General features: G+C 32.0%; 1 long non-coding RNA gene across 1 annotated transcript in view; it reads left to right on the top strand.

Moving 5' to 3' along the window:
* The window catches only part of LOC127156054 (uncharacterized), a 49,339-nt gene extending 36,166 nt beyond the window's left edge, over positions 1 to 13,173 (top strand). The window contains exon 3 of the long non-coding RNA XR_007825672.1: positions 13,133 to 13,173. This is a non-coding gene — a long non-coding RNA (uncharacterized LOC127156054). The remainder of the gene's footprint in view (positions 1 to 13,132) is intronic.
* Positions 13,174 to 20,544: the final 7,371 nt, after the last annotated feature.

Here is a 20,544-nt window from a genome sequence, read left to right as displayed (position 1 = left end):
AAACAGAATTACTACGAATTAAACTAAAATTTAAAATAAAATATACAATTAAATTAAATAGTGTAACAAAAAAAATGAGAAATGATGCCTTGGCAGCTAATTGAAATTTGTTAAAAGTATTAAAATTACTAATTGGAAATAAAAACTGAAACTAAAACAGAAAAATATTTTCATTTCATATGTTCATTTAAATGAAGTGAAATGAAATTAAACTTAAAAAAAAAAAAATCTGAAATGTTGTCTTGGCAAGTGAGTAAAATAAGTTGAAGATCTAAAATTACTAATTTGAAATAAAAACTGATACTAAAATGGAAAATTGAAAATAAATTAAACCTACATAGTATGAAAAAAAAGAAAAACATAACAATTACTAAAAATTGAACTAAAATTAAAATCTATAATAAAATCCATATTTGTTCATTTAAATGAAATTAAACCTAAAAAAGAGAAATTATGTCTTGGCGAGCGACTGAAATAAGTTGAAAATCTAAAATTACTAAGTTGAAATAGAAACTGAAACTAAACCTGAAAAATGAAAATTAACAATTAAAATAAATTGTATGACAAAAATGAGTTGCTAATTGCTATTTGGAAATAAACACTAATACTGAAAACTGAAAATAAATTAAACCTACGTTGTATATAAAAAAAGAAAAACATAACAATTACTTAAATTTAAATTAAAATATGTATAAAAACTATTAAGTTAAATTAAACTGTTGAACTATTAAATTACAGAAATGGAAAATGTTGCCTTGGCAACTAACTGAAATTAGTTGAATTATTAAAATTACTAATAAAACTGAAATTAAAACTAAAACTAAAATAAATTAAACCTACACTGTAGAAGTACTAAAAATAAACTAAAATTAATATAAAAAACAAATAACAAATTAAACCTGTATAGTATTATTTTAGAAATAAAAAGACGTAAGCACAAAAAATTACTGACAATTAATTGAAATTAATTGAGCTAATTGAAATCAGTTGAAGCACTAAAATTACTAATTAAAAAACTAAAACGGAACTGAACTAAAACTGAAATCAAAATAAATTAAACCTACATAGTAATATTTAAACATAATAATAATAATAATAATAATAATAATAATAAAATAGAAAAGCACATAGCAAAATTACTAAAAAAAAAAAAGAACTAAATTATAATTAAATAAAATTATCAAAAATAATAATGAATGCAAAACTGAAAATATACAAATAAAAGCCAAGATATGATAATAAAATCTATAATAGTTAGTAATAGTTAAAATACTACTACTACTAATAATAATAGATAATATTCAAATAACTCTGAACAGTTAAAAAGAGATTTTTCAATGTTGTAAATACAGATTATTGGAGTATGTTTTACAAAAAAAAAATGTCATTCTAGTTTTTCTACTTTAAAACTTCACACTCAAGTCTTGTAATTTTGAAATTTGCTAGCAATAATGAGGTGGGGGGGTTTTTTGCGTAGTGTTATCATTACGGATATAATCTGTGGACACAGATTTCATCTTTGTAGATTAGCTATTTGCATAATTCCAAAGATATTTCATTACAATTGACAAAGAAAATATCAGAAAAGTCTGCAGATTCCATGTGGGCCTACCAGTGAGCGTGTCAGGAAGCACACTACCCCCTCTGCTGGCCCCCGGGACCTTTCGTGAAGCAGTCAGCTCGTGCAGATGAATATATTGCTGGAGGTAGAGCAGGGATTGTTTCCCTGTATGTCACAGGCTTATCGGCTGCTTGTTTAGGTCACATCATTTGCTATCCTGCTGAGACTTCTGGAATAACTTACGCAGCCCTGATCCCTACTGTCAGCACCTCTCTCAAAGTGTGAAGTGATTTCACCAAGGACTCTCTCTGCTGGAAACGGCTGTGTTTCTCTTTACATTTAGTCTTTAAAACAGGAGCTTGCCCAAAATAATAAATGTCATTTCCATCTAGCGAGTCGCAGTCGAACGTTTTCGGCAAAATGTGGACAAACAAAATGTGAATTCAGCACCTGGAAGAGAGTGAATTAGTGTGTGTTACTTTACTGTTACCACTTGAAGCTGTAAAGCTGTGGATTTGAAGCATTGCACCAGTTTGATTTCAACTTTCATTTTATGAGTGTTTTGATTCATGTGAAATTTGTGCATGCTGACGTTATACAGGTTTTTTAGTGTTGTGTGTTTTCCAAAAGAATTACAATACTTGAGCTTGGCTTTTGTTCCCATACCTATCAAAAATTATACTCTGATTTATTCTGATTTATTTTATTATTCTAATTTTTGTTTTTAATGTGGTCATTTTAGAGATGGTAGTAGAGCAATCTGACCAAATTCTGACTTAAACCAATGTTTAATCCGTGGTAATGGATATGACAATGTTAATGTATTTAATCTTGGTGGAATAGATCTGCTATGCTGCTGCTGAATTGCTGCTGCTGTTGGTTATTGCTGTAGATGTAGATTGTTGCTGCTGCTGCAGGAACTTGCTACTGCTAAAGCATATGGCGAAACAGTGCTGTAAGTATTTAAAGGGGTCATCGGATGCCCATTTTCCACAAGTTGATATGATTCTTTAGGGTCTTAATGAAAAGTCTATAATATACTTTGGTTAAAAATTCTCAATGGTAGTGTAAAACAACACCCTTTTTACCTTGTCAAAATCAGCTCTGCAAAAATCATCCTGTTCTGGTCAAGGTTGCTTTAAATGATAATGAGCTCTGCTTGCCCCGCCCCTCTTTTCTCGCTGTGGAGTGACGAGCATGTTTACTTTAGCCGCGTTTAGCTGCTAAACTTGCTAACTAGCACGTTATTAGGAAAGGTGATCGCAAAGATTCATAAAAAAAAAAAAAAAACCTTATACTCACTGCTGCTGTAAGTGAAGATGGATCACGAATGATTTGCACGGACATCGATCGGGAGGCGCATTCGGACACTTTGCATCCGATGACCCCTTCAAGACATACTGCTGCTGCACAAATAGCATACAAATGAACTCATAGCAGATCTATACAGGTGGAGCTGGGGAAGGTGGAGGGTTTCAGAGGAACTCTGAAGGCGCGCTGCGAAAGGCTCAAGTGAATGCCGACCATCCATTTAAAGGTAAAGGTGTAAACTCATTGGCTGCGTACGCAGCATGAACCAATCAGCTTGTGCCAAGTCATATAAGGCTGTGAATTTCATCAGTTATGTTAACACCCGTCAGCCTGCACCATCTAGCGTTTCATGAAAGAACTAGGCATATTTATGGGTTGTTAAAAAGCTCTCTTAAAAAAAGTCAGTGGCTATTTGCACTTCCAGACTTCCAGAACAACAGTTTACAAATAATTTACTCACCCCCTTGTCATCCAAGATGTTCATGTCTTTGTGTCTTCAGTCGTAAAGAAATTATGGTTTTTGAGGAAAACATTTCAGGATTTTTCTCTATATAATGGACTTCACTGGTGCCGCGATTTTGAACTTCCAAAATGTAGTTTAAATGCGGCTTCAAAAGGCTCTAAACGATCCCAGCCGAGGAAGAAGGGTCTTGTCTAGTAAAACGATCTGTCATTTTTTTCAAAAAATAAAAATTTGTATACTTTCTAAGCACAAAAGCTTGTGTGGCACAGGCTCTGGGATGCACGTCCACAATGCTACGAATTATCAATGGGTCGTTCTTGAACGATTCCTCGTCTCGAGGAGTGATTCGTTCAGTCATGTATGCGCAACATCCTAGTAGGTTCTGTACTGGGATTAGTTCACCTGTTTCGAGTCTTCAGGTTTTTCAAGTCGTTCATTCATCTTATGGGGCTGTCACGTGATGAACGAATGACTCAAACCCAAAAACTTGTCAGATAAGAAGTGAGGTGAGCTAATCATAGACTAAAGACCCAGGTAAACAATGAATTAATCTTTTCTTTTTCTTATAGCATTACAGTTTTGTCTTGTTTGTAGTGTGATCAATGTTTGTGTAAGCAGTAGATGTGTTAGGGAGGTAACACGTAACATTTTACTTATATTTTGCTAAAATGAATTAAATGATTCTAAAAAAGATTTGTTCATTTTGCTGAACGAGACTCAAAGGTCCGAGTCGGTAAAATGATCCAAACTTACCATCACTACTACGAATCACGTGTAAGTTCATCGCCTGTGTACTGAGTATGGTGAAAAACTCAATCTTATTTTCTCCTTCAACTTGAGGACATCGTTGTACCTTTTTGTTTGTAAACAGCGTTTGACTTAGCTGCACTTCCTTAGTCTTTGCGTGTTCGCTTTGTAAACAATGAGTCTGTAGTTCCGCCTACGTTCTGTGTGACCTTTCGAAGTGATTCAGTAGTATGTAGCGTCATGAACATGCATCCCAGAGCCTGTGCTACATGAGCTTTTGTGTTTAAAAAGTATAAAACATTTTATTTTCCAAAATAAAATGACGATTGTTTCACTAGATAAGACACGTCTTCCTCGACTGGGGTCGTTTAGAGCCCTTTGAAGCTGCATTTAAACTAAATTTTGGAATTTCAAAATCGGGCCACCAATAAAATCCTGGAATGCTTTCCTCAAAAACCATAATTTCTTCACGACTGAAGACAGAAAGGCATGAACATCTTGGATGACAAAGGGGGTGAGTAAATTATTTGTGAATTGTTGTTCTAGAAGTGGAGTTCTTCTTTAAATCTATATATCGGCATCAGCCCATATGAAAAATTATGCAGATATGTCTTGCCTATAAGAGGAATAACTCACATGTGCTCAGGGGGTGCTAGCAACTTCCATAGAATTCCATAGAGGGCGCTGTTGGCCTACTTCTGATAAAATGAAAGTAAAATACACGAATAACATTTACACTGTTTCTGGTTAAATAAAGCAGTAAGTAATGTCATAAAATCATGAGTATGTTTTTACTTAAAGGTCAGAAGCTATAGCTTACATGAAAAAAAAAAATCACATGCACTGCACTGTATTTCAAGTTGTAGGATAAATTTGTGTAAGAAATGGACTGATTGTCAATGTTTTTTTTGTTTTTTTTTTTCTGAATTTATTCTCCTCTGCTAAAGCTTCTGTCTGAAAGTGACAATTTTTGAATCTGGATGTGAACATGGGCTGAACCTTATTTTAAAGGGGTCATCGGATGCAAAGTTCACTTTTACATGTTATTTGAACATTAATATGTGTTGGCAAGTGTATATACACATCTACCCTATAATGATAAAAATCCATGAAGTGTTTTTTAATTAATCTGTAAAAATAATATCCCCTTTTTCAAATCGAGCCATTCTCAGATGCCTGTCAGTGTGGCGTCACACCCACAGAGGCCGCTCCCACGATAGTTGATTGACAGGAGCGTCTTACCTCAGACCCGCACTACATCAGCTGCAACAGTCCGATCGCCATTGTTTCAATGCCGGAGCAGGGATGTAAATTAGACAAGAATATCTCAGATTGAGCGATTGAGGTGTTGTGTTGCTGGATGTAATAATGAACATCGTCATTTACTCCCGACATCTGAGCTGCTGAAGATGCAGTGGATTAAGTTTGTTTGTGAAGGGAATGCGCCTCCCGATCTACATATATCCGTCTATGTTCGCACGAATCATTCATGATCCCGCTTCACTTACAGCAGAAGTGAGTATAAGGTTTTTTTTTATGAATCTTTGCGATCGCCTTTCCTAGTTAGCAAGTTTAGTGGCTAAATGTGACTAAATGCAGCTAAAGTAAACAGGTTCATCACTTCACAGAGAGAAGAGGGGGTGGGGCGAGCAGAGCTTATTAACATTTAAAGTAACCTCGACCAGAATAGGATGATTTTTGCAGAGCTGATTTTGGCAAGGTAAAAAGGGTGTTGTTGTACACTACCACTGAGAATTTTTAACCAAAGTATATTATAGATTTTTCATTAAGACCTTAAAGAATCATATCAACTTGTGGAAAATGGGCATTCAATGACCCCTTTAAAAATAAAAAAAATAAAATAAAAAACTTAAAGGGATAGTTCACCCAAAAATGCAGATTACCCCATTATTTTCTTACCCTCAAGCCATCCTAGGTGTATATGACTTTCTTCTTTCAGACATATACAATCAGAGTTACTTTAAAAATGCCCTGGCTCTTCTAAGCTTTACAATAACAGTGAATGGCTGTTGAGATTTTGAAGTCCAATAAAGTGCATTCATCCGCCATATAAAGTATAATAAAGGCCTTCTGAAGCAAATCGATGCATTTGTGTAAGAAAAATATCCATATTTAAAACTTTATAAACCCTAATCTCTAGCTCCAGTGAGAATATGCTAGTCCTGTGAGAACCAAGTTTTGTTTACAGAAAAGGGAAACCTGTCTTCCTTAGCTTATATCAAAATTCTTTGATTTTTTTTTTTTTACAAATCATCAATTTGTACTTCTAATCCATGTTGTTTTGCTCTCTCATCTGCACTTCCTCATTCGTCCCTGCATACGTCCTACATCATTTGCTAAAACGCCACTCTCTCATGTCCGTACGACTGTTAGCGGAAACTAGAGATTATGGTTTATAAAGTTTTAAATGAGAATATTTTTCTTACACAAACACATTGATTTGCTTCAGAAGGGCTTTATTAATCCCCCCCAAAGCTGTGTGGAGCACTTTTATGATGGATGGATGCACTTTATTAGACTTCAAAATCTCAACACCCATTCACTGCTATTATAAAGTTTGGAAGAGCCAGGACACTTTTTTAATATAACTCCAATTGTATTCGTCTGAAAAAAGAAAGTCATATACACCTGGCTTGAGGGTGAGTAAATCATATTAATTTTCATTTTGGGGGGAACTATGCCTTTAAATTTCTACTACTTATAACAGATTTTTTAACTACACTTTTAAGTTGTGCTTGTTGGGTGATGAACAATAATTTTTTATTGTTACAAATTCATGCATGGATTGTCAGACTTCCACAGCAGGTCCTCATTTACATGTAACTATTAGAACACGAAGGAGCTCACATACGTTTTGCATCCTAACTGTGTTCTCATTATCTTAAATTGGGCAAATACCCATTACTGCTGCACCCTGATGTTGAGTGACATGTGCAGAGTCCGTCCATCCCTTATGTAAGCCCTCTAACCACACTCACAAACTTAGAGTGGCTGTTGCTGCCTGCTTACTCACAAATCAGGACCAAAGGCAGCAGTTCAGAAGTTCACTTTTTGGAAGCCAGCCGGAACTGCTTAAGGCTGATGACGTTTTCCAGGAACAGGTGGTCTAAGTGACATAATTTTGGCCCGGTGTTGACACCCTGCGATATTACAACGCCATCATGTTGGCAGAAATCAGTTCGCATGAATGCTCAGATACTAGAACGTTTGCCAACGTGTGCTTTTAGCAAGAGGATAAAAATGCAAACAACTCTGAAAGTTGCACTTCCTCTGCTTAAGTCCCATCTTGAAAATGCTTTGGCTGAGAAAACTATTTATGATCATACACTGTTAACTACTGGCACGTACACTTTGGACTGGAATGCCATTCAGAATGCAGAAAATATATTTAGTTCTCACCAACAGACAGCAAAAGGCACCACTGGGTCTAGCTCAAGACGAGAACAGTTATTTTTACCGCAGTATGGACTTTCAATTATGGTAATGTGTTTTCTAGCCCCTTTAAGAACACTTGGAGCAATTAATGGCGCTCCATTTGCGGAAATGAAATATGACTTTTTCTGACAGATACAGAAGATGTAATTGGTGCATTTGTTAACCTAAATTAAATGGATGTGATCATTTTATATAATGTACATTTTGTCATTTGCAAAATGACAATAAAATTGAGCACATTCTTATGTAAATGCATTAAATGATTTCTGAAGGATCATGTGACACTAAAGACTGAAGTAATGGCTGCTGAAAATTCAGCTTTGCATCACAGGAATAAATTATATTTTAATAGTGCTGTCAAATGATAATCATGATTAATCGCATCCAAAATAAAAGTTTTTGTTACATAGTATATGTGTGTACTGTGTGTATTTATTATGTATGTATTAGGCTGTCAATTAATCAAAATTAATCGCAATTAATCACATACAAAATAAAAGTTTGATTTTGCCTACACTGTAAAAAACAATTTGTTGAGTCAACTTTAAATAATTTGTAACCTGGCTGCCTTAAAATTTTAAGTTCAGTCAACTGTTTTTTTTTGTTTTTTACAGTGTTTAGATTTTATGTATATATAAATACAAACACATTCATGTTTAGATTTAAGAATTATTTACAAATATATGCATTTATTATAATTTTTATATAATTTATATTATATATAAATACAAATATTTTGTACATAACAACATATTTCTCTTAAATATATACAATCATTTGTGTGTATTTATATATACATAATAATTACACACACATACATTAGGCAAACTCAAACTTTTATTTTGTATGCGATTAATTGTTTGTCAGCCCTAGTATATATAAATACAAACACATGCATGGATATATTTGAGAAAAATGTTGTTTATATATTAAAATATACATATGTATAATATGTATTATATGAATAAAAATATATACATGTAAATATTTTTAAAATATATACTGTATGTGTGTGTATTTATATACACATAATAAATAATATACACAGCACAGCATACATATATTATATAAACACACTTTTATTTTTGAATTCCATTTTTCCCGTTTTAATTTCTCTAGACTCTATTTTAATAATTAAATGACTTGTTATTAATTAAAAAGCATGTCTAATTAATTGAAATCATGAAACTTCTACAATGTAACAGCAATTTAATGTTTTGTATGAACATGATTGCTCAGCATTGCTCAGTTTTAATAATAATAGTTTCTTCAAGTTAAACCAAACTTTTATTTTGAAAATGGGCGGCTGTGAAGAAGTTGAAGTTTCTGTTTGTATATAATATGGCGATAATTTTTCACAAAAGACATGGTAAAATGTTCTTGAAGTGTCTCTCAGAGCAGTTCTAGAGATCTAGTACTCATATGTACTCTAATAGCTTAGTACTCATATATTGAGGCGACAGTTATTTTAAGATTTTACTGTATTTTTGATCTAACAAATGCAGCTTTGAGGAGCGTAGGAGACTTCTCTGCTTAGACAAAGCTGTTGAGAGATGTTGATGGAATAGAGACAAATCAAGAAACCAAAAATAGGTGGAAATAACTCTGAATTCTGATTGGATGAGCGATATTTGAAACTGTTGCAAAAAATTAAGCAAGGCTGTTCATTACAGATATTTTAATACACACACATGCAATAATACATTTATTACTTAAACAAAAATGTTTATTTTGGATGCGATTATTCATAATTAATCGCTTGATAGCATGAATATTAAAATATTTCAAGCATTAGGCTGCTATGAAATCCATTTTATTCTTTCCCAAATTGCATTTTGTTTTGCTCCTAATTCCGGTCTTTTACATTTTATTTCTTTTGGATTCCATTTTGCCCGTTTTAATTTCTCTAGACTCTATTTTAATAATTAAATGACATTTTATAAATTAAAAAGCATGTCTAATTCATTGAAATAATGAAACTTTTACAATTTAACAGCAATTTAATGTTTTGTATAAACTTGATTGTACAACATTGTTTTAATAAGTTAAACCAAACTTTTATTTGGACGGGTGTCTGTGAAGAGCTTTAAGTTTATGATTGTTTATGATAATTTTTCTCAAAGGAAATGGTAAAATGTTCCTGAAGTGTCTCTCAGAGCAGTTCTAGAGATCTAGTACTCATATCTTCTCTGATAGTCTAGTACTCATGTATCGAGGCGATAGTTATTTTAAATTGTAATAATATTTATAAGATTTTACTGTATTTTTGATTTAATAAATGCAGCTGCTTAGACAAAGCTGTTGAGAGACGTTGATTGAACAGAAACCGAAAATAGGTGGAAATAACACTCGAAAGAATTCTGACTGGATGAGCAAGATTTGAAGTTGTCTCGAAAAATTAGGCAATAAGCTACTCAAGGCTGTGCATTACAGAGATTTTTCCATGTTTGAAAGGTTAAAGTCACTGGAACACACAGCCGCTTGTGGTTTATTACGTGATTCTCATTACATCTGTTATTATTTGAGTTTTTAGTGAATTAGCAGCATCTGCATCGCAGAAAACAAGCGCACAACCCTCGCCTATTTCAAGTGCACCTGTGTGATGTTGTGTTTTCAGGTCTCTGTGACGTTTTCTCCAGCAAAGCTTAGCAAGTCCACCAGGTCAAACAGGGATAAAATGCGAACAATACTCAGAATTACCTGAATGGCAGGAAGACTAGAGCGGTTACGTGTACCTAAGCAACTGAAATCCCTGTGTTTGTATTGAGTCACACTCAAGCTGTTCTCAAACGTCATTCATTCTGTTTATTTGCTGTAGTAATTGCTGCAGACTTGTCATATCAGCCTGTTTGGTTTGTGTCAACGAAGTGACAGGAACCTATTCAAATCAGCTGAGTTCAACTCCAAACAATCGAAGGTTTTTTAAACACTTCACAAGCTCATCTGAATTTCAAATCAATGAAAAGAAATGAGCCGGAGCGTCTATTAGGCAATAGAGACGTGTTGAGGAGTCGTGCGGAGCGAGTGGCCAAGGAGAATCGAATCAGAGTATTCGGAGTTTAAATATAGTATCAGGATTCAGAGAGGCTTCCTGCAAGTTAGATAAATTTCCTGTGATTTATTTTCAAGTTTTAATTGTCTTGGAGGAGCCTCCTTATTAGAGTTCCAAACCCATTGAGATAATGAAACCTTTACCCTCCAGGCAGGCATCTTTTTTCCCAATGACAGTAATTTACATATGATTTATTTAGAGAACAAGAGGCTGGGCTAATTTTATTTGGAGATTTTCCTTTGTTTTAAGAGTCATTAGCAGCTCAGCCTAATCTAATTTGGACAATTTCATCAGGCCATTTTGGAAAACCTCTCCGAGCTCATCAGAAAGATGCATTTATTGCTAAGTGTGCTCTATTGCATTAGCACACAATAAAGCGACCAGGGACTGCTACAGACGTTTGAGTGCAATTCAGTTAACACTCTGCCAATTCGTTTTTTATTGGGACGCAATCAATTTTTATTCATTTTAAAACCAAAAGGCTTTCTTTCATTGTATGCCATCTCCAGCTTATTATGAGGCTAAACAAATTACGCAGTTGTTTGCACAAAATGCTAATGTTTATGGTCATGGTTTCCTCTTTTAAATTGAAGCCTGTGCCTGAATATACATTATGCTGAAATGAAATTCAAAAGCTTATTGTCCTTCGCCTTGTATCATTCAAGGATTTTCATTTACCGTGCCTTATTATGAAGAATGAAATAAGTACTTTGTGCATTTAATGTGTAGTATATAGTAAACGTTACATATATAGTGCAATATATATGAAGTTTGTTTAGTAATGGATAAGCATTGCTAAATAAACCTTATTTATTTTTTCAACAGTTTATTTTATTTTTTAATTAAAGTTTTTAAATTGTTTTGTTTTGCTGTGGTTTAGTTTGCAGCTGTTTGTTTTTTGGCTGTTTTGTTTTTGGATTTTGTTTTGCTGTGATTTGTTTTGTTGTGGTTTGGTTTGCTGAGGTTTGGTTTGGTTGTTTTGTTTTTGAGTTTTGTTGTGCTGTGGTTTGTTTTGTTTTGCTCTGGTTGTGTTTTTTTTCTTGTTTTGTTTTTGTATTTGGGTTTTTGTTTTGCTGTGTTTCTTTGTAGTTTGTGTGATTTGCTGCGGTTTGGTTGTTTTCTTTCTGGATTTTGCTGTGGTTTTTATTTTGGTTTTGTTTTGTGTTTTGTTTTGCTGTGGTTTGGTTTTTGGATTTGTTTTGCGGTGGTTTTGTTTTGTTTTGCTGTGGTTTGGTTTTTTCGGTTGTTTTGTTTTTGGATTTGTTTTGCTGTACTTTTTTTTTTTTTTTTTTTTGTTTTGTTTTGGTTTTGTTTTGTTTTTGGATTTTGTTTAGTTGTGTTTTTTTTATTTTGCTCTGGTTTAGTTTTAGTTTGATTTTTTATTTGGTTTTGAATTTTGGGTTTTGGTTTGGTTTTTGGTTTTTGGTTTGCTGTGGTTTGGTTTTGGGTTGTTTTATTTTTGGATTTGTTTTGCTGTGGTTTGTTTTGCTTTGGTTTTTGTTTTTTGTATTTTGGGTTTTGTTTTGCTGTGGTTTGTTCTGTTTTGTTTTTGGATTTAGTTTTGCTGTGTTTTTTTTTCTACTTTTTTGCTGTAGTTTTGTTTTAGTTTGGTTTTGTTATTGGATTTTGTTTTGTTGTGGTTCTTAGTTGGGTTTTTTGGATTTGGGGTTCTGTTTAGCTGTCGTTTGTTTTATTTTGCTCTGTTTTTTGTCTTATTTTTGGGATTTGTTTTGCTGTGGTTTATTTAGTTTTGCTCTGGTATTGGTTTGGTTTTTGATTGTTTTGTTTTTGGATTTTGGGTTTTGTTTTGCTCTGGTATTAGTTTGTTGTTTTTTATTTTGGGTTTTGTTTTGCTGTTTGTTTTGTTTTGCTCTGTTTTTTAGGTAGTTTTTGGGGATTTGTTTTGCTGTGGTTTATTTAGTTTTGCTCTGGTTTTGGTTTGGTTTTTGGTTGTTTTGTTTTTGTACTTTGGGTTTTGTTTTGCTCTGGTATTAGTTTGTTGTATTTTATTTTGGGTTTTGTTTTGCTGTTGTTTATTTTGTTTTGCTCTGTTTTTTAGGTTGTTTTTTTGGGATTTGTTTTGCTGTGGTTTATTTAGTTTTGCTCTGGTTTTGGTTTGGTTTTTGGTTGTTTTGTTTTTGGATTTTGGGTTTTGTTTTGCTCTGGTATTAGTTTGTTGTTTTTTATTTTGGGTTTTGTTTTGCTGTTGTTTGTTTTGTTTTGCTCTGTTTTTTAGGTTGTTTTTTTGGGATTTGTTTTGCTGTGGTTTATTTAGTTTTGCTCTGGTTTTGGTTTGGTTTTTGGTTGTTTTGTTTTTGGATTTTGAGTTCCGTTTTGCCAAGGTTTGTTTTGGTTTGGTGTGGTTTTGGGTTCTTTTTTTTTTTTTTTTTTTTGAGAAAAAGACTGTGGAGGAACATTGAACACCAATTCACTGAGTCTCCAATTTGCATCAGAAACTTACAGTTACATGAATCAATGTTATATTTAATTAATTAATCTGTTATTACTTTGAGTTGAAATAATGTTATTGTCTTTCTTTTAGAGATCATGGAGAGACCGAGAGACCAGCTGTGTTGGAAACAGGTTTCCTGGATGAGTGGTCAGTCATACAATGTCATGTACAAAGGTCAGTATTCAGAAATATCTGACCCCTGAATGCAGCAATTGACAGAATATTCATATTTGAGAAGTATTTGAAAGCTATGTAAGTTATTTACTTACATTTGAACAGGAAATCAGGCCAAATTGCCTTTTCAGGTTTTTCTTTTGAACCTGTACACGATTAAAACATTACCTGTAACATTATCCAGGTATTGTATTGTGTCATGGCGTGACATTCTGAAACAGTCACGCGTGATTCATTCAAACATTCCTCCGCTATTCGAGCGGCATGCGGTTCTGTGACTCGACCTAAATCCACCTGTGTTATGATATAATGTGATGTGGACGAGCGTGTGTGAGTGTGTGAACAACCTTTAACACTTGATATCTGGATGGCACAAAATGGCTTCAGCCGGAACATTACCTAGATGTGTATCACAGGCTCAGAGGAATTCCTCGGCTTCTTAAGTGCTCCTGAAGACAAGACATGCAAAAAATCTCCCCACAAAGAAAGCTTCCTAATGGCTCCCACAAGACCGTGATATCATTTATTTTTCGGATCAGATGTACAAGTTGTACCCTTCATAATTCGTCGAGGCACATTTGACCTCGGCGGAAAAAGGAGCTTTTTCTTTTCGTTGCTGTCGTTTTTCACATGCATTTAGCCTTGATGCATAGGTATATCGTTTTAAAGCACTAGTACATTTTATATGACAGCCGGGTGATGGAGCCCAGCTGATAAGCCGTGGCTCTGGAATGCTTTCAACACATTGATGAGATGACAACTTATTATTGATTGGTCTTTATTTAGAAGAAGCCATTAAATAATGTATGCGCCCATGTGTGTAACCTCCCACTCCTGTGCCCCCTCAGCCCATTAAAGCCGCACCGCGAGCACCCGTGTCTCACAGACGCCTGAGATCCTTGGGCTTTCATTTAATTAAATTATCTCATAATGAAATCTCCTGTAATGAGATTAATTTTAATTATTCATCAGGAGCTGATTTGAGTAAAAGACAACGTAAATAATTGATCGCGCTGCTAAACATTTTTTCAATTCATCACCTTTTGCTTTGGTAAAAGGTACAATTTATTAAAGAGACCACAGCTGATGGTGTGGCAGGTCAGGGATGCTGGGAGTCGGTACCCTCGGGGTCAAATTGAGGTGGGATTGGTCAATTTACATGGCGTAGAAGCAAAACTTGGAGGATAATCATGTATATGTGTCTATGATTTGAAAAGAAAATTTAGTTTATATCACCTGTTCTAACTTTAAATGTATTTTTTGTATTTATCTTGGTTTCATACACTCTTAAAAATAAAGGGTCTTTATTGTCATTTGTGGTTCCATGAAAAACGTTCCATACAGGGAACCTTTCCATTCCTCAAAAGGTTTTCTATAGTGGAGAAGGGTTCGTAAAATTTGTAAAATGTTCTTCACACTAAGAAAGAAAGGATTTTTACGAGTTTTTTGAAGAGTGTATGTTTTGAAAAACCATACACTCTTAAATAGATATTTTCTTAATCATTAAATATTTTTAAATTGTAAAATGTCTAAAATATTAAATATTAAATATTTAAATATTTAAATTATATTGTTTAAATATATATAAAATATAATTATAAATATAAATATATTTTTATATAGACATATACTATACTAAATAATAAAATAATTCCTGTTATCATTATGACACTTTTATTGTTTTTGTTAATTTGATTTTTTCCGTTTTTGTTTTGTTTTAGTTCATTTTAGTAATTTTGTTGTGGTTTTGTCATTTGTATTGTTAGTTTTTAGTTTAAGCTTAAACTAAACATAAAAGACAACTATTGCCTTGGCTTTATAATATAATAATGTTTATTTCAGTTAATGTTCATTTATTTTGTTTTATTTGAGCAATTATTTTAAGTAATTAAATTATTATTTATTATTTTAGGAAGTGTGGAATGTTTTGGGGGAACCAAAAATGAGTTTTCTGTTGCACTCCTTCGAAAACTCTTTTATTTTTAAAAGTGTGTGTGAAATGTCTAAAATAATAAACTATTAAATAATAACATTTAATACTAAATAATAAAATAATTTGTACTTTTATTGAATACTTTCATGGTTTTTATTTTATTTTATTTTTTCCGTTTTTGAATGAATGAATGAGCGCATTTATAAGCTTTTTGTTAAACTATATTTGCTATATATACTATTATAACTATAAAAACTATATATAGTTTTTGTTTTGTTTTAGTTTTTGTAATTTTAGTTTTAGTAATTGTAGTTTTTTATTTTGTAGTTTTTTTTATTATATTTTTGTAGTGTTTGGGTTTTTGTTTTTAGTTTTAGTTATTTTAGTACTTCAACTTAAAATAAACAAAAATGACAACTATTGCCTTGGCAATTGCTGAAATAAAATATTTGTTATGTTTTAGTTTATTTCAGTTAATGTTCATTTATTTTATTTTATTTTGTTTAGTAATTATTTATATTTATGTAAGTAATTAAATAGTTCTTTTAGGAACTGTTCTCTGAATGTAGGAAACCAATTAAATACAAATATTAATAAAATGTGTAATATTAAAATTTTATACTAAACAATAAAATAATTCTTAGTATCATTAAAATACTTTGATAGTTTTTTTTGTTTATTTTAGTCATTTTTATGAACTTTTGTCATTTTGTATTATTTTTTTAAATTATATTTTTGTAGTGTTTGAGTTTTTGTTTAAACAAAAATGACATCTTGCTGAAATAAAATATTTTTTATGTTTTGTTTTGTTTTATTTTATTTTATTTCAGTTAATGATTATTCATTTTATTTTACTTTATTTAAGTAATTATATTTATGTAAGTAATGAAATGGTTCTTTTAGGAACTGTTCTCTGAATCTTTTTTAGGAAACCAATTAAATAATAATACTAATAAAATATTTTATAATAAAAAATTTAACACAAAATAATAAAATAATTCTTAGTATCACTGAGATACTTTTATAGTTCTTTTGATTTTTTTTTTCTATTTTTGTTTTGTTTTAGTTAATTTTAGTAATTTTGTTGTGGTTTTGTCATTATCATTATTATTTGTGTATACAATTGGTTTATTTAGTTTTAGTTATTTAATTACTTCAACTTGAACTAAACAAAAACGACAACCATTGCTTTGGCAACTAGCTAAAATAAAATAAGTTTTTAATTATATATATATATATATATATATATATATATATATATATATAGTTAAATGTAGTTAAATGTTTATTTTTTTGCTCATTTTATTTCATTTTTTAAGTAATTATTTTAGGTAATGAAATATTGTGCTTGTAGTTTTAGTTAATTTTAATAACCCTGTTCAAAAGTTCATGGGGAGTCACACAACGACATTTTCCAACCTGAATTGAAGTCATGAAGTCAAATCATCTAATATTTTAGGAGACATTAACCTCTGACAGGCTTTGTTTTTGTGAGGTGGCATGGCTCAGTAATCTTTAATTCAGTGTTTATCGTTTTGTGTTGGGCTCTAACCGTTCGAGCCAGCATGAAAAAGAAAAATCATTTTTACTGAACATCTTTTAATATTTTAATTTGAAAGTTTGTTTATATTTGCGCATTACGCTGTTTACAGTATGTCATAAATATGCTGTTTTGTTCTGATCGTGTTTCTCCATGCAGCAGGGAGCTCTTAACTAGTTGGCGTTGGCACCGGTTGGGCGTGTTCCCTTAGCATGACAGATTGCACCACGGTAACCCAATCTTCTATTTCAAATTCTGCTCTCCTGGAGGGATAAAAATAAGGAACAACATTTGCACTCTTCTGCCTAATCAGCCTTTTCCTTCATGTATTAGAGATGTGTCTTTAGCAGCCGAAGACAAGAATGTCGACTGCATAGCAGGCTGCCTCCTTTTATTAGAGCTTTTCAATATCTGATCAATTATTCAGGCCCAGAGCAGCCGTTTGGTGAGACAGAATTTCAGCTAGCTTGTAATTTTGTAAATAGCATAGTCATCATGTGATGGGTCATTCGTCATGCCGGTAAATGCAGAAGAACCCCAAGAGACAGAGAATAGGTGAGGTTTCACTTTGTCAAAGACTTCATTTACTTAAAGGTCACCCGAAAATATTTGACTCACCCTCATGTTGTCCTAAACCCGTACTGTGAAACACAATAGAAGAATTTTTTAACAATGTAGTCATTATTATTTTCCAAGCAGTTATGAATGGGGAAAGGAGCTTTGAAGCTTCAAAAATTTAAAATATCATACAACTTGTATGATATATTCCAGGAGAAGTCCACTTCCAGAACAACAATTTACAAATAATTATCTCGCTCCCTTGTCATCCAAGATGTTCATGTCTTTCTTAAAGAAAAGAAAGAAATTATGTTTTTTGAGGAAAACATTTCATAATTTCTTTACGACTGAAGAAAGAAAGACATGAACATCTTGGATGACAAGGGGGTGAGTACATCATATGTGAATCTTTGTTTTGGAAGTGGACTTCTCCTTTAACTGAAGTCATGCAGTAATTTTGTGTGATGAACAGCCTGAAATTTTGTTTACTGAAAATTCTCTCCTTGGCATGTTCATGTAGTGACATATGTCCAAATCTTTTAAATCGATTTAGTTGGTTTGGTTCTATAAAAACCTGACTGAATGACTTGTTACAGTACGAATCAGTCTGATCCAGATCCTAATAACCTGTAAAAAAGAAAAAACACAATTTGTTGAGTCAGCTTAAAATAATTACCCTGCTGCCTTAAAATTTTAAGTTCAGTCAACTAAAATAAGTTTAGTCAACTTGAAATGTTAAGTTGTACTAAGTAACAACTTAGATATTTGTGTTTGCTAAACTTAACAGATGGGTAAGTAACCCAGCTGCCTTAAAATTTTAAGTTGATTCAACTCAAATATCTAAGTTGTCACTTAGTATAATTTAGCATTTCAAGCTGAATAAACTTTTTTTTGAGTTGACTGAACTTAAAATTTTAAGGCAGCCAAGTTACAAATGATTTTAAGCTGACTAAACAAATTGTTTTTTACAGTATGGGACGTTTATCATGAAATAACAACATAACTTTCAGTCAGTTTCTCGCACTGAACACTTCAGAAAACGTAGTGTCTTAAATTTAGTCGTATCAGTTTTAAGGCTATAAGAAGTCTTAAATGGTACAAGAAGGTCTTAATTATGATTTTGAAAGGTCTTAAATTTAAGGACAGAAAGAGACGAATTGCGATATGGCTTAATTTGACGATTAAACTTCAAAAAAGCAGTTACTTGAGAAACCACTGTATTTCTGACGTTACAAAAGCGCCACCTGCTGGCAGAGAATGAATTTGCATTTGCAGTGTTGCGGGTAACGCATTACAGATTACTTTTTTCAACTAGTAATGTAACACATTACTTTTTATTTTACAAGAAAATATAAGAGTTTTTTTTTTTTTTTTTAAATAAGTAGTGCCAGTTACTTTTCTCCTATTTATTGAAAGCTCTCCTGTCCCCATGTTGAGTGAAATCAGGAGTAAGATGTTGCTTTAGTGTTACTTTAGTTCTAGAATAAATGTGAACATGCACTAATTCATCTCACTCATAAAAAAACAGATTCAGTTTTCCTCAAAATTAATAAAAACAGTTAAATACAACTCAGAATATGATGCAAACCTGCAATAATTAAATATGTGAAATAATACAAATATCTTCTGTTTAATGCTGATTTTTTTAAACCAGTGTCTTTGCTGCCGACCTTCGATGTTCCAATTCAACCATATTAAAAAGCAAAAATTACTCAGATAAACTAACATTTGTTCTTTTTTTATTGCTGAAGATTGTTGAACTTTCGTCTTCTGCATTCTACTGTACAGACGGAAATTTACTTTTCCTTCAGCCTGAGGCTTTTGGTGTGAAAGGGCTTTTACATTACCCAAAATAGAACTTTTTATATTAAAACACACAAGCAAGGCTGCCCAGATTTAGAAAGTAACGCAAAAGTAACGTCATGCATTACTTTCCTTAAAAAGTAACTAAGTAACGTAATTAGTTACTTTTTTAGGAAGTAACGCAAAATTGTAATACTTTTAAAATTAACTTTCCCCAACACTGGTAAGGAGTTTTAGTTCCGTAGAGGGCGCTGTTGGCCTACTTCTAATAAAATAAAAGTAAAATTTACAAAATAATCCAAACATTTAGACTGTGTTTCTGATTAAATAAAGGAGTAATTAATGTCATAAAATCATGAGTATGTTTTGATTTAAAGGTCAGAAGCTATAGCTTACATGAATTTAAAAAATCTCAAACATGAGACTTGGAAATTAAATAATTTTATATATACTGATTTATTCATTAATGTGTAATATGTTATATATTAAAAAAAAAAAAAAAAGAGCTCTAAAAGATTTTCAGAATTTTTACAGCTCTTGCTTTAGACCATTGACAAATGTTAAATATTAAAATAAAATGTTAAGGTTTAAAAAAAAGCAGCGATTGATGTAGTTTATTTATAGTTATTTTCAAAGCTTCAGTGTACTGTCATTATAAAAGAAATTCATTATTGTTTATTTAGTTCTAACAAATAAGTTCTTGTTAAAAACTAACCAAAATTAAAAATAGTTTGCTAATTTTCACACAGGAGACACTTGGTGTTGTTTCCAAACAAAAGGAAATATATCGGCATTGGCTATCGGCCAAAATGTATTGAAAAATATCGGCATATCGGATATTGACAAAAATCCAATATCATGGATCCCTAATTAATATAATAATTGATTGATAATATTTGTTCAAGTTTATATAAAGATTAATACTTTTAAGTCATCCATATTCTTTAAAACGATTTAAAAGCTGAAAGTTTATCATTTTTTGTGATCAAGTTTTTGTTTTTGTGAAAACCTGTATCTGAACTGTAAATTACGCTTTTACAGTTTCATGAAATTGTTTATGATTGGTTCATGATTGCTTTTCTGTGGAAGCTTATTTCTGCCACTGAATAAACAATTTTAAAAAAGGTTATTGTGACTTTTTTTCTCACAATTTAGATTTTTTTTTCCCCCTCAAAATTGCATGATATAAACTTACAAATGTGAGAAATAGAGTCAGAATTCCGAGATTAAAAACCCGCAAATCTGACTTTTCTCGCAAATGCAAGTTTATATCTTACCATTCTGACTTTTTCCTCAGAATTGAGATATAAACTCACAATTGCAAGTTTTGAAGTCCAATTTTGAGGGGAAAAAAAGATTGATTGTCACAATCCTGAGATGTAAACTTGCAATTCTGATTTTAAAAAGTCAGAATCCTGAGTTTACATCTCGCAATTATAATTTTATAATTCACAATTGTGAATTTATATAACACAATTATGATTTGCTAGTTTT

The sequence above is a fragment of the Labeo rohita genome, chromosome 24 (assembly GCF_022985175.1).
Source record: "Labeo rohita strain BAU-BD-2019 chromosome 24, IGBB_LRoh.1.0, whole genome shotgun sequence".
Lineage (NCBI taxonomy): Eukaryota > Metazoa > Chordata > Actinopteri > Cypriniformes > Cyprinidae > Labeo > Labeo rohita.
The sequence above is the reverse complement of the archived record's forward strand: the minus strand, read 5'-3'. Positions and strand labels throughout refer to the sequence as shown.